Raw genomic sequence first — 14027 nt, forward strand, 5'->3', positions numbered from 1 at the left:
CCTTGCTATTTTGTCCAAGATTTTCAGAAGAGCACTTATTTGGGGTAGAGGAAGTACTCTCTTATCTCGTGGTGGTTCACAACACCGTGTAGCCACCGGCCTGCCTCTGCTCACCATCTTCCTACACTTTTCCCGGTCACCGGTCCATGCTCGACCCAACACTTAACAGAGATGGAGGTGGGTACCTGTGTGTTGGTGTTTCGTACCGCCGACTAGTGATTGTACGCCGCGTTCTCCTCACTTCCAATGGCTAGCACACAAGAGGCAAGAAGTTATACTAGTTTGGGAAGATCCCTACATCAGTTTCGGCAGGAGTCGTGTTCCTTGGGTCGAGTGCACTGGGCTTACAAGGGGATGCTTACAAGCAAGCGTTCGTGCAATGTGTGTGAGTATGCGTGTGTGAATGAATGCTAGAGAGAGAAGGTCTGTGTAACGACCTTGATTAAAATCCTTCACGTTAATCTTAATCCGAGTCCCTGATCCCCTGTCTCAGCTTTACCAAGTCTAAGTGCTCAACCTTCAGTTCAGTCCCGACCCCTATGATCCGACCTCTCCTCGTTTTTTCCCCAGTTCCGACCCCGCCGACCCCAAACCCATACTGCCGGATCCTTTTAAGTCTCCCCACCGTATCCTTCTCGACCTGAGCAGTGGACCAAGCGAGACTGACCGGTGGACCCACGAGATCTTTCTCCCAGATCTCCAGCGACAGACGCACTCGAGTTGCATGCCCGCTTCAGAGTTCCCTTGCCGCATGGCTCAACTCCTCCGACGCCCGCCGCTCCGCCTCTTCGCCGGCCACGACCGGATGGATTCTCGCGCCCCCTTCCCCAATCGCAGCGGAAGCTCCTCTGCTACCCTTTCTGCAGCACCTCGCCGCCCGCGCCCATCATCACCTTGCCAGATCCCGGCTGCAGAGCCCGATGTCGCCCGTCTTTTCCGTCGCCCCTCCACAGTCGCCCCGCCCCGGTCCGCGCTACGCGATGATTCCTCCTCCGCCAACCCAGACCACGGCAGCGATAGCTCCTTTCCCCGCCCTGTCAGAGCTCCGCCCCCGACAATTTGTTGCTCCGCGCTCGCCCGCGCGACCGCAGCCGCCTGTCTTCTCACATGTGTGTCCTCGTTTCTAGCGCCGTTTCCCGGGTCACTTCCATCAGATCCACTGCACGACGACCCCCGCCTCCGCCAAATCGCAACCATCGGCAAAACCGCGCCTGCGCCGCCCTGTCATCGGTGCCCAATGACCGCCGGTGTCATCCTCGAAGTCCTGTTCCACCGCCCTCGTCGCTCAATCGCCGCCCCGGCAGCGCACTCCATTGTTTCCTCCCCGGTCCTTGCGCCGCTCCAACCTTCTCTCTTCCGCACAGCTATAAAAGGGAATGCCGGAGCCCCGCCGGAGTTCCCCTTCGCCATCGCTGCCCTCCCGCTTTGCTCCCTGTTCGTGCTCACAGCGCCACCGCCTCAGTTCTGAGGAACTCTCCTCTCCGCTCCACACCGCTCTCTCAATCCACCCAGCCACTTGCTCCTCCGCGCTGCGCAAACGCTTGCTTGTGGTTCACGAGAAGCCCCGCCGCCGCCGGAACCCACCGGACCTCGCCGTTGTCCCAAGCCTTAGTCTTTCCACCCGAGTCTGCTCTTTTCCGACCCCAAGCCTCATCTGTAAGACGAAGGTAAGCTACCGACCCTTTGTTCATCTCTTCCGACCCCTCCTATCTGCCCGACCCCGGTTCCGTCTCGCCCGACCCTGTCTGTTCCGCCGACCTTTCTCCGCCTCGCCCGAGGGCTCGGCTGTATCTTTTTCCTTGAACCGAGGGTATATGTGTAAAACTCGGGGACTTCTTTGCGTTAAGTCTGAGGACCCCAGCACACCTATTCCTCTAGTCTAAGGGTCAGCTCCTAAGTTCCTCCGTCCGACCCTCATATCTCGATCTCCACCAACTCAAGCGAACCTCCCCACCCTCCTGTAACTTGCCGCAAGTTTCTGGGCTCAAACTTGCAAGTGTTGCTATTGAAATAACCGTCTAAATGCTAACCAATGCATTACATTCGTGTAGAGCTGCGTCTCGCCGACGGCTTCTACGAGCTGCACTCGGCGCCAGAAGACGAAGGTGTAGCCGAGCTCCTGTCTCCAGAAGCTGAAGCTGCCCAAGCAGAAGAGCAGCTTCCCTCCTCCTTGTTCGAAGGCAAGCCTCGGATGCATGAATCCCCCTGTGTTTTACCAAACTTGCGCATGCCTTCCTTATCATGCTTGTGCATTTACGTATAGGAGTTGTTTGGAACCATAGATGCATGACTTAGATCCCTTGATCTGATCACTAGCTGTTGGACCGAGTAGATGCTTTGCTTAAGTAGGAAACGGTAAAAGCCGAGTGATTTCCTGTCACTCGCGAGTTGTAGGAGTTGGCTATTTTCTTTCTGTTACAACTATAAGGACGATGGACGGGGCAAGGTGTTGGGTAACTCTTTGGTGGTCGGCTGATCGCCCTGTCTGTCTATGAAACTTGCTAAGGCCCGACAGTGGTGGTGTTCGTGATCAAGTGTTAGAAAGTACTAATCTCATACCTAGTATGGGATGGGGAAGCCTAGTACCTGATTGAACTAGGGCGTGGCTTATACCCTTGCTGTCCCTGGAACGAGGTTCCCATGGAGCATCATGTGGGTGCAAGTGCGGTCATAGTACGGTAGAGACCGGGACTGTGGAGCATTGCATGCCAAGGGAAGTTTGGACATGACACGTGCCTGGGAATTGATGGGGACGACCGACACAGGAAGCGACCCTTGTGGTGCGCGGATGTCGTGAGATTAGGTTCGCCATGCATGGTTAAGAAACTCGAATCGATTCGTCTGCCTCTCACAGTTTGAGACTGCTTGATCGCCATGTCACCCTGAGTAATAAAGGAATCTGATGATGACATGGTCTTGATGATGATGTATATACCTTTGGTTGGTTCTATGTTTGTTTAGAATAGGTTGCAAACTTAGAACGGATAATGATCTTAGAACCTGAGCTAAAACTTGCAAGTAGGGATACACCTAGCGCTTTTGGCAAACAAACCCCTCAGCCAAAAAGCCTTGCATGTCTAGAAGTGGTGGAGTAGCGTACTCCCTGTCGGTTAAGTCTTGTTGAGCTTAGTAGCTCAGCCTTGTTGTGGCTCTTCTTTTTCAGGTGAAGTTGCTGCCTCTGAGCCCTCCTCTGTTGGCACTTGGCCGCCCCAACTCCCTCTGGGTTGGACGGTTGAGTGGGATCCCTCCTCGGACGGCGAGGAGAGGCATCACTAACGTCCCGGTTGGCCTCACCAGGGATGTCCGACCCCGACGAAATAGCTTCCGCTTGTTGTTTTACCTTCTGCTGTTTTCTTTAAACCTTGTAAAACTCTGATGTTGTTTTCGGAATTGATCTAGACGGTTGAATTGTTAACTCAGTGGACTTGTTGTATTCTCTGGAACCGCTCACCTTCATGTGAGTTTGCTATTCTGTCCTGTTCAAGTGGTCAAATCGGATGAAATCCGACGGCACTTTGTGTTTACTTGGTTAAGGCATGAGCATCACATATTAGGCGACTTAATCATGTTTAGTCAAGCAAATCCGAAGTGGATCCGCCACAGTCTGGTTCCCTTTATATAGACCAGGGACTGGGTGATAATGTTTGAGAAATGGAGGGGGTTCCGACCTCAAAGGTCGGGGGTCGCGGTGTGGTCTGGGCGGCCTTGCGCCATAGGGCTTCCTTGTCCTGTCCTCTTGGCCAGTTGTGGGTCTGCAACGTCCTGTATAGTGACTCCTGTGCGGTGGGCCGCTTACGCATGGCCTGGTCTGCTTCGTGGCGTGCCCTCGTCCCGTCTGCCAACCATGTGGCGGTGAACGGGACCGGAGTTGCTGCTAACATCCGTATCGGTGATGAGTAGGCGAGCTTTAGTCAGCGGCTTGGATGGGGCGTGCCACTTCTCCCGGCTTTCCCTGACCTCTTTGGTGCACTCACGGCCACTCCACATCATAACGCCTGTCATTGGGTCCCGCCTCGCTTGCGGACCCGTACTGGGCTTGGTGTGGTGGCATGGTCCTGACCTTGACGGGTCACCCTGGCAACAAAGGCGATGATGACGTCGGGGCGCGTACGGCCGCGAGTGACCTCGTCCTGCAGGTCATCCTGGGCGGTCCGAAAGGTGCAATCTCACCCCCCTAAAGGTCGGCCCCCTCCACCAGGTCATGTCCCCGTGTGGGGCGGTCAGGGGGCTATGTCCCACATTTAATGCTCCTAGTACGGTATCGGTCATCCCTGATGAAGGAGTGGGTGGGGCGCTGCGGGCCCTTGCAGGCGCCACCCACATAAAAATAGAATTTCACCCACTGGCCACAACCACAATGGGCGCGCCAAATAGGAGATATACATACCTTAGTTCAGATCAGAAGGGCAAGGAGGGTAGCATAGCAGAGATAACTTATTCACTTTTAATAATGACTAAATCACTAAAATGTTCTTTAAATTATATTGATCTGCCAAATGTTATTCATATATTAATAGAAGTCAAATTTGAGTATGGAAATATAATCTATGATTTCTTACAATCCTCACTACTAGGATCTGCTACGTTCCCTAGTGTTCAGGACACACGGGAAACAACTAAAAACACCCGGAAAACTTGTTCCCTTGCGTCAGCACACGGTAGTTTTCACCAGGGAGCAAAAAGCTGGCAAAGTTGCATGCATTCCGAGTGTTCCGGTAAAAAACACGGGAACTATTCCAAGATTAGCGTGTGTCAGCTATAGCACGCAGGGATTTGGTGGCACGGGAATACGGTGTAGACGGTGCAGCTAACGGAGACAGTAGAAATGACCTACACGTGGGTAAACTGGAGAATGCCACGTCTGCTACTCTCCCAAGTGTCTAGTTAGATTTGCACACGGTAATTACTGAGCATGACACGTCTAGAATCTCTCCCATGGTAATTAGTGACAGTCTTTAAAAAAATTAAGGACTTTTTATTTACCAAATTTTAAGTCGTTCCAATTTCCAATAGAATGTTGCACGTAACTTTTTAATTTATGCGTAACCATTCATACCGATGTAATTAACATTCCAAATAACGGGCCACATGGTTATACAGTAAGTCATATACTTAAGTTCTAGTATCCAAAATAACTGAATGATTGGATTGAACAAATAAATACTAATCATCAAGCTAAACATGTTGATATCATTGAACACAAACACTGTACCCTATTACAAGAAAAGTACGAAGCAAATCCCCGGACTCAACTCATCAAATATTGCATTTGGACATTTGGTGAACTGATCTCTTTAGGTACCGCATCTTGACCGGCTGTACCCTCCCATGCATCAGTAGCACGTACTGTAGCTTCCATTCCATCTGGAGCGTCCCCACATCAATGGAGACTAAATGTGATACAAATATCAGTCTCAGGAGGTTGATAACACATTTATTCAATAGATGGTTTATAAATCGTACAACTCCCGAGGGAGCGGGCGCGAAAGCCATGCCGAAACGATAAGTAAAACAACAATGGTAATGATCCAAGCTACTGTCTAGATGAACCCCAGACAGCACTCGGGACTATGCGCCAGCGGAAGCATTCTTTAAAGGGCCAACGCCACAGGCAACGTTGGGTGTGGAAGCGAGCACCTACTCAAAATCCTTGACGACGAAGTCCATGTCTTCCTCAGAAGCAACAAAACAAGGATGAGTACAAAAATAGTCAATAAGTCCAACCCCATCTACGGAGGGATTCACGGAGGGGGATAATATAAGAATATGCACAGGTCAATCAAGGATAAGGCTAAGGTTTATTTGTAATAAAGCTAGATTTTTCAACACATGCAAGGGTTCATTTTCAAAAGGGTTTTCGCAAAGCATTTCTTTAGTAACCGATTCATTAAGTGGGGTTGATCCTATACAAAGAATCCAAGTTTAATGCTACTAGACTCCTCGTCCGCGGTAGCTCACGGCACAACTGCCGGACACTTCCAAAATCCAACACACGTCATGAAAACCATCCATCTCCCAAAAGCTAGTTATGTGACCAAGCTCTAACTCGTCCAATATCGTGGACATGGCTATTCGAATAGATTTTAACTTTACAGAGGTGTACACTTTACCCACAAGTAGGGTACCGCATCACGATCACCTTAGTGTCGGTGAGGATCCTATCAAAGTCATTACCCACCTTAGCTAAGACTGACTAGCCAACACGGAAGCAACCAAGGGGTTAATGACCTACCAACGAGGTCTTAAATGGGACCTAAGTCACAAAGATCTTACTCCTTCTCCATGGTCTCCCGTTGCTCACCAACTCTCCTGATGACTAACAGACTAGCTAGTGGGATTTATGCTAAGTCGTTGCCGTATACAATGGTCGAGTGGTTGCACGCTAAATTGGGTTAGGCAAGATGAAACATCAACTCGGTCCTTAACCATGACAAGATTGATATCTCCTAACCTGCTCAACCACAAAAGTACGAACCAACTTGGCATTTCACACAAGAAACACCCATCCATCTCATCTAAGCATTTTCTTTCCTTTATTTCCCAAAAACCCTTTTTTTCTCTTTTAAAACACTCACACATTTATTCTTTGATAAAACACATTTTAGTCATGATTGGGATGTAATAAAATGAGTAACAAGGTCCTAAGTATTCTAGCAGTAATTATCATCCAAACAGAGCAAATCATATTCAAAGATAATTATGGAACATCAAGGAATAATCAAATCAATCAAGGGGTGGCTATCCAACCGTATTTTAGTAGTAAAACAATGTGCAATTTTATAAAACTTGCGAATAGGTTGTGTTTGAAAAACTAGGATAAATATGCATCAAAGGGTGAGACTGGACTTGCCGTCCTCGAAGTCAGCCGGGAGTTCTTGCTCGTGGTACTGGTCTTCGGGCTCCGGCTCGCGGTACTGGTCTTCAAGCTCTTCTTCAGGCTCCTCCTTGGTTACTGCTTGATCTACAGCACACACAAGCGGGCACACAGTAAATAAAAGAAAATAAAGTTTTACCCATTGAGCTCGAAGAGAAGGAGTGAACTAAAAATAGGAAATGAGGAGTATTTTTAGGGACTTTGTAGATGACTCAACGAAAATATATTTGAGAATGACGTGGTCGAATTTGGGGTTCATTGGAGGGGATTTGGCGCATAAAATGTAGGCAAGATGGTCTTTAGGGGCTAGTTTGAAAGGATTCAGGGACTTTTCTATAATTATTTTCGGAAGTGGAAGGGCTTCTGATGAAAAAGGCAAAGAGAGAGGTGGGAGGGCCTGGATGCGAAAAGGAATAAGCGGATGGGTAAAAAATGCAAAACCACCTTTCTTTCTCGAGATAGAACGTCACGCACAGGAAGAACAGGAAGAACGACTGGCCGAGGAGGGGCGGCACCGGGGCATGGCGGCGGCCGGGAAGAGGGGGGAAACGGAGAGGAGGCTGAGGAGGTTTGATTCGTCTCCTTACCTCGGGCTGAGGTAGCTCGTGGATGCGGCTCCGCGACGGCGGGCGGGAGACAGAGGGAGCAGCACTGGAAGCTCGGGAGAGCAAGGGAGGTGGATGGGGCGCTCGATGGTGGAGGTGATGGGTGGCACAGGGGCCTTTTTATAGGCCGGAGGCGAGGGGGAGGGGCTGTCAACGGGCGGTGCACAGGAATAGGTAGAGTTAATGGAGTCCAGGATGCTCGGGCACAGGAGGCGCACAGGGCGGTGCACCGACAACAGGACGGTGGCGTGGTGAGGTGGAGCTGCGTGTGCGCGGTGTGGCGAGGCCGGGCTCGCACGGCGAAGTGAATAGGGGTGCGGTGGCATGCTGGACTGGTGGTGCGCGTGGATGGCGTGCCGGGGCGCGGGGCGGCGAGGTGTTGGCGTGGTGGGAGGGCGCGGCGCTGGGGAGCAGTGACCGCGGCGGGCGAGGGCGCGGTGGCGTGCGGGGTGCTGGCGCGGAGCGAGGCTAGGGTGGCGTGTGCGGCCATGGCACGGGCAGCATCGTGGTGTGCGCCGGCCAAGGGCTGGGATGCACTCGGACGCAGGGAGGCAGGCGCGGCAGTGTGCGTGTGCTAGTGGGCCAGGGCGCATGTGGGTGGCGGCGTTGGGGGAAGTGTGCGCGGTTGGATGGTGTGTGCGTGTTGCATGCGAGGGGTGTGGGGCTGGGACGCGTGGCGCGCGCGTGATGAGCGCCAGGGGGGAGGGAGCGTTGTTGCGGCGCGGGGCCGGGTGGCGTGCGGGGCAAGCGCGTGGTGCGCGGGGTGCTGGCGGAGGGGGGCGGGGTGCTGGGGAGGGCGCAGCGCGTGGCGCGGGAGCGGAGCGGGGCTGGGGCGGTGCGCGACAGGAGTCAGGGAGGTAGGCGCACGACCAGGAAAGGAATGGAAAAAAAGAGAAGAAGGAAAAAGGAAGAGGAAAAGAAAGGGGAAAAGGAAAGAAGAAGGGAGGTAGAAAAAGAGAAAGGAAAACGAAAACGGGTAAAAGAAAAGAAGTTAAGGTAAAAAGGACTAGAGTAAAAGGTAGAATTAAATTGGGTGAGAAGTTAAAGAGATAGAGAGGAAGACGGTGGAGATTGAGGAAACGGTCGCAACACGAGCGCGGCACGCGGTGTGACTCGTGGAGAGGAAAGGAAAAAGTAACTGACGGTGGTCGGCTTTGGTGCCGGGACGGCGAATTCGCTGGGAAGATGGGATTTTTGAGAGCTCAAGCGGTGAAAGATTTTGAAAATGATTTTTAGCGAGTGATTTTGGTTGGTGAATTTTACGGGCGTTACACCATCTCGCCAGGCTTATGCTTCCACTTAAACTCCATCTAAAGCACATGCAGGGCAGATCACAGAGAGAGCACATTAACAATGAATTGAAGCAATCCTACTATAACCAAAGGTTGAGTCGTAACCAAATAATGAAGACCATATGCTTAATCTCTTACCTATCTGATTCATTTTCAGAGTATGCTCGGACAAATAGAATTAACAAAATGACAATGTACAGTTTCAAGAAAGCAAGGTGTTCAATATCAGACAATTTTATTCAGACGTACCTTTCATCAGCAGGTTGTGTGCAAGATAAAAAGCACAACTCTTGGAGAAAATCTACACAAAGTACGACATGCAACCAATTAGATTCAATAGTCAACACTGATTCATAGAAGGATGGTCCGTTGAAAGTTCAAACAACTACAACAGTACAGCACTCACCTGCCCTAGGGACTTTGGCCGGTTCCAATCTGCAGCGGCGGCGGACGTTGTAGACTAGATCACTACTGGATGATGTTCCTCTTGCTAAGACAACGAGCACGTTGAGTGTGGGGCTCGTGGCCGGCACTGGCGGGGGCACCGGTACGTAGAGTCGTCGGGTTGCTTCTGCATCAGGTGTACTGCAGTAAGATGCAACAGAGGTGGGATGGAGGCCAGTGAGTGCGAGATGGCAATCTAGAGGAGGAAGCAATGTGTGGCCAGAGGCGGGCGCAGGATTTGGACCATGGGTATTCAAAATTCCAAATGGCAAAAAAAATTGACAACTTAAATTATAGTTTTATAACATAGAATTAAGTAACAACATCATTGATTAATAAAATTAATCACAACTTGAAATTGTCCAGCTACTAATGATAAACACATCAAGGTGGCAACATGTGAAATAAATAGAGGATAAAACAGCAAAATGGTAACAAAGGTTACAACTTACAAGCTACAGGACAATTTTCCAATCCTTAATGCTTTGAAAATGCATGATGATGTCCTTTTATCCTTAGCTTGCAGGAAGAATTCCCTTTCAATCAATGTGATCAAGCAACTATTCAAATATTTCTGCCCTATCTTGCTTCTTCTCTTGTTCTTTATTAAATTTATTATAGAAAAGACCCTATTAACACCAGCAATTGTAACAGGGAGAACAAGCACCAATTTGAGAAGTTAATAAACAATTTCATACTAAGGAACATTTCCTTGTTTAACTAGCATCATAGACAACTATGCTAGACTTCTCAAATTCTTGAAGTTTTCATCATTTCTGACATCATTGATATAGTGGTTGTTGGGGGGAAATCTTAGCGACCTCCTAATGCCCATTAAAACATCAATCGTGAAGGCCTAGGCCCACCTGAGGTAATGAACATTGCCGTCGGCCCAACATGGGAAGGGAGAGCCCCGCTCTGCCTCGCCCGACCCAGTGCTCCGGGGTCGGACGAGCCCGACCCCTTGACAGACAGGCTCCGCCTCGCTCGACCCACGGACCCTGGGTCGGGAGCACCCGACCCCTCGCTGCAAGACTCCGCCTCGCCCGACCCAGGGCGCAGGGGGTCGGACTCATCCGGGCCCACAAGACAAGTATCCGCCTCGGGCGCAGACTAAAAGGGAGCGCGGATCTTGTGGGCCCCCCTGTCGAGCTCGCCATAAATGCGACGCGGTTCTAGCGCGTAGAAAGACGCCCGCGCCCCCGACGCGACCCGCCACAAGTACCCATGCACGACCGCACAACACAGGCTACAGTGGCCGTGGCTCTCCCCGATTCGTTACAGGGCACTCATGACTTGCGCCACCCGGGACAGGAGGAGGCCCCGCTCGTTCTCGCGCCCCGCGCATCCGACGACAGGGACGCGACGTCCGCGTCCCACGGGCCATCAGCGAGATAACAGGACCGGCCGCCTTCCCCGACAGGCACAGATGCCATGGCCAAACACCATCATCATGCCTGGCGGCAACGGCCACCAGGGAGATCGTCGACAGGATCCGAAGGTAGCCGCCCTCTTCCGGCGGACGCGCTGACAGGAGCCGAAGGCCAGAGCGGGGGGCGGCGGTCCTGGAACTTGGTCCTTCCCCTTGTATTGTATTTTACTTAAATTAGCTTGTCTCTTTTACTTCTTCTCACATCGGGTCTCACTTATAACCCCGGTGGCCTCCTTGCGCTATAAAGGGAGAACCGGGGGCCCTGAGATGGGGGACCGGCTCAAGCCATCAGAACACACGCACACTCCCCTGCAGAGCATCAATGCACACCCAAGAGACTTGGGACCAGCTCCCTCTCTCGCCCTCCTGTAACCCCTACTACAGACCCCGCGTGGGCAACACGAGCAGCATCTCATACTGGACGTAGGACTTTCCCTTGCCCGAACCAGTCTAAACCCTGTGTCTCTCACGCCACCATCCGAAGCCTTACGCACATAAAAGAAATTCACTAGTCTTAGTCTTGATCCGCTAATCTTAACAATGACAGTGGTGTAACTGAAAATGAAGCTGGTTCATTTCTTCAAATTCAAAGTCATGTGGATAGAACCCAGCAAGCTTAACCAAGTTCTCAACATCAAAAGTAGAAAATGAATTGGCTGGACTGAATGATGCCATGCATCTAAGTAGCTCTGTGTTTACCTCATCAAACATATTATTAAGCTCTTGAACTTGCCTATCAATGACACCCAAAAACATATCAGCATGAAATCTGTGATAATTAATGGCACCTCTGTAGAACTGCTTTGATCTTTGCATAGGAATATACTTCTCATTCATGTCAACAACTTTAACATTGTGCTTCTCACAAAAAGAAGTGACCTTGGTAAGGAATTCTTGCCATCCAAAATCTTGTCTCAAAACATCAAGTTCTACCTTTGTGAACTCTAGAAGATCCATTGCATTTACGATATCTTGCTCCCTCTTTTGCAAAGCATTGCACAAGTCATTTGTGTATCCAAATATTTCATTCATCAAGTGTAGCAGGAAAACAAACTCAAAGGACTTAAATACTGTGAGCATAGTTTGAGCTCCATTAGCCTTAGCCCCTTTACTTTCATTCCCAATCCTAAAGAGAACTTTCTTGATCGAAGGATACAAGAACATAATATGCATTACAGTTCTGTAGTGAAATCCCCATCGTGTATCACCTGGACTTGCTAAGTCCATCTCTTGATTCAAACCTTGATTGGTTTCAATGTCACCTAATTTCAATGCTTCAATCATGTATTCAGCTTGAGCAATGTGATTCACAAAAAATGCTTAGATTCCCTTTGAAGTAACTTTGTTACTTGATCACCTAAGGTTAAAAGTGTCGTATATGTTAATCAAGGAAAATAGCTTGAAATTTTGGAAAGGTGGACAGAAGCTAGAGATGGTAGTTCTGTCTACTAAGTTTAACCAGGTTAAGGACCGTTCGTTGTTTTAACCAGTGATCAAGTGATATTACCTGGTTGCTTAGTGCCATTGGGAACAAGCAAGCTACTAAGTTTAATCTGATTAAGGACCGTTCATTGTTTTAACCAGTGATCAAGTGATATTACCTAGTTGCTTACTGCTATTAGGAACCAGCAAGCCCGGTAGGTTAGTTGGCTCTCTGATTGGAAATATTATTACCCGTGCTTGTCGTGTTGAAGAATGGCAGGGGCGTATCCTGAAACTCACATGGAGATCAGGCCAGACGTAGGATCCCATGTGGGGTGCGTCCCTGGGTTCGTGTAGTTATATTTCCGATCTTTGTGTATGGCTAATCGAAAGGTTGTTATGTGCAACCCGCGCAGTTGTGCATAGCTGGTTAGGTATCTCCTGCAGGATGTAAATCGGCCCGAATCGTCGCAATTCTTGGTTATGAATGCACTTGATCATCGCATAAGCATCATGGAGTAATCAAGTTGAATATAATGTTTTCCCGTAATTAATATGTTGTATGACTTAGTTCCACCTGGTTGCTCAAAATATTTTAATCACCTAGACTAGTTAGATAAAAACTAATCTGAAATAAAATGATAAAACTAAGGTTCCACTAGTAGTAATATTTCCATAAAATTGTGAGTCAGCCAATGCACCATAAAGCTATCATATTTCTTGGAACAATTTTTTAAACCTACCTATACTGGTTAGTCGGGTCACTCTTGTTGAGTACCCTCATACTCAGGGGATCCCTTATTGTTATTTTCAGAAGCGCAGCAAGGGTCAACTGAAGAAGAAAGCCCGAAGAACTAGGGTATTTTACAAGTCTCGTAATACCCTAGAGTGAAACTTAGTTGTATAATTACTTGCCCTTGGACTTGTTTAGTATTCAAAACTCTTAGCACTGGTCTAACTTGCACTATTAAGTTTGTTTCGATCTACGGTTTGTAATAATTCGTACCTTCTATATATATATGTAAAAATGTAATATTTGTTGATGATTTCCCTTCATGGAAGCGATCTTGATGTATGGCTACGATTCACGTCGTGGATGCTTCGAGGCATCCTAGACACTCGACGGACTACCGGACTTACACTATTTTAAGTGTGTTTCGTATAATTGTTGTTCTGATAGCGATTAGGCGCACTTAAACCAGTTCAAGTCAGACGGTTCCGCTACAAAACTCCATCTCAAATATCCAATAGGGGAAAGAGATAGAGAAAAGAGCACGCACGCCTGGTAGTACATACATGACGATAATAGCTAAACTAGTGCCTTCAGTTTTGATGACTGAGCGGATTTTCAGCGACGATGATGGGTAGAAGCTTCATCGCTTGCCCTCGTGACGATAAGGACAAGGGAGAAATAGTTGACAATGCCGATGTAGACAGTGAACCCCTCGAGCCGAATGTTGTCGACGTGGATGAGGGCGAAGTAGTTGACGTTGCCGAGGTAGATGGCGATCCCCTCGAGCCAAAAGTTGTCGATGAGGATTGAGGACAAGGGAAAAGTAGTAGACAGAGTAGATAGGCCCCTGGCATGGTCCACCCGCAGTCAGTCATGCCCAAGGGCCTTGGGTCACGAGCGTCAGGAAAGACCTAGTCTTTCGGGGTGGTTTCGTTTAGCCCAGTCCCACTGTAGCCCTATTGGCTGGTGTTCATGACGAAGGTTCCCCAACACAGCTCTACGGCTTTTCGTGGGCTCTCATCTGGGACTTCTATGCAAAGCAAAATCCAGTGAAATCAGATAGCCTTTGCGCCGTCTTGCCAGCTTTAAAATACGAGAACTTATGGAAATTACATGTTACCAAATCTCAAATCCCCAAGCCCTCAAGTCAATGTTGAGAGGTGAGTCAAAGTGGTAATTGATGCAAATTTGATGGCGAGCCACTCGTGTCAGACTTTGTTGATGA

Source organism: Setaria viridis, chromosome 2 (assembly GCF_005286985.2).
Source record: "Setaria viridis chromosome 2, Setaria_viridis_v4.0, whole genome shotgun sequence".
Classification (NCBI taxonomy): Eukaryota; Viridiplantae; Streptophyta; class Magnoliopsida; order Poales; family Poaceae; genus Setaria; species Setaria viridis.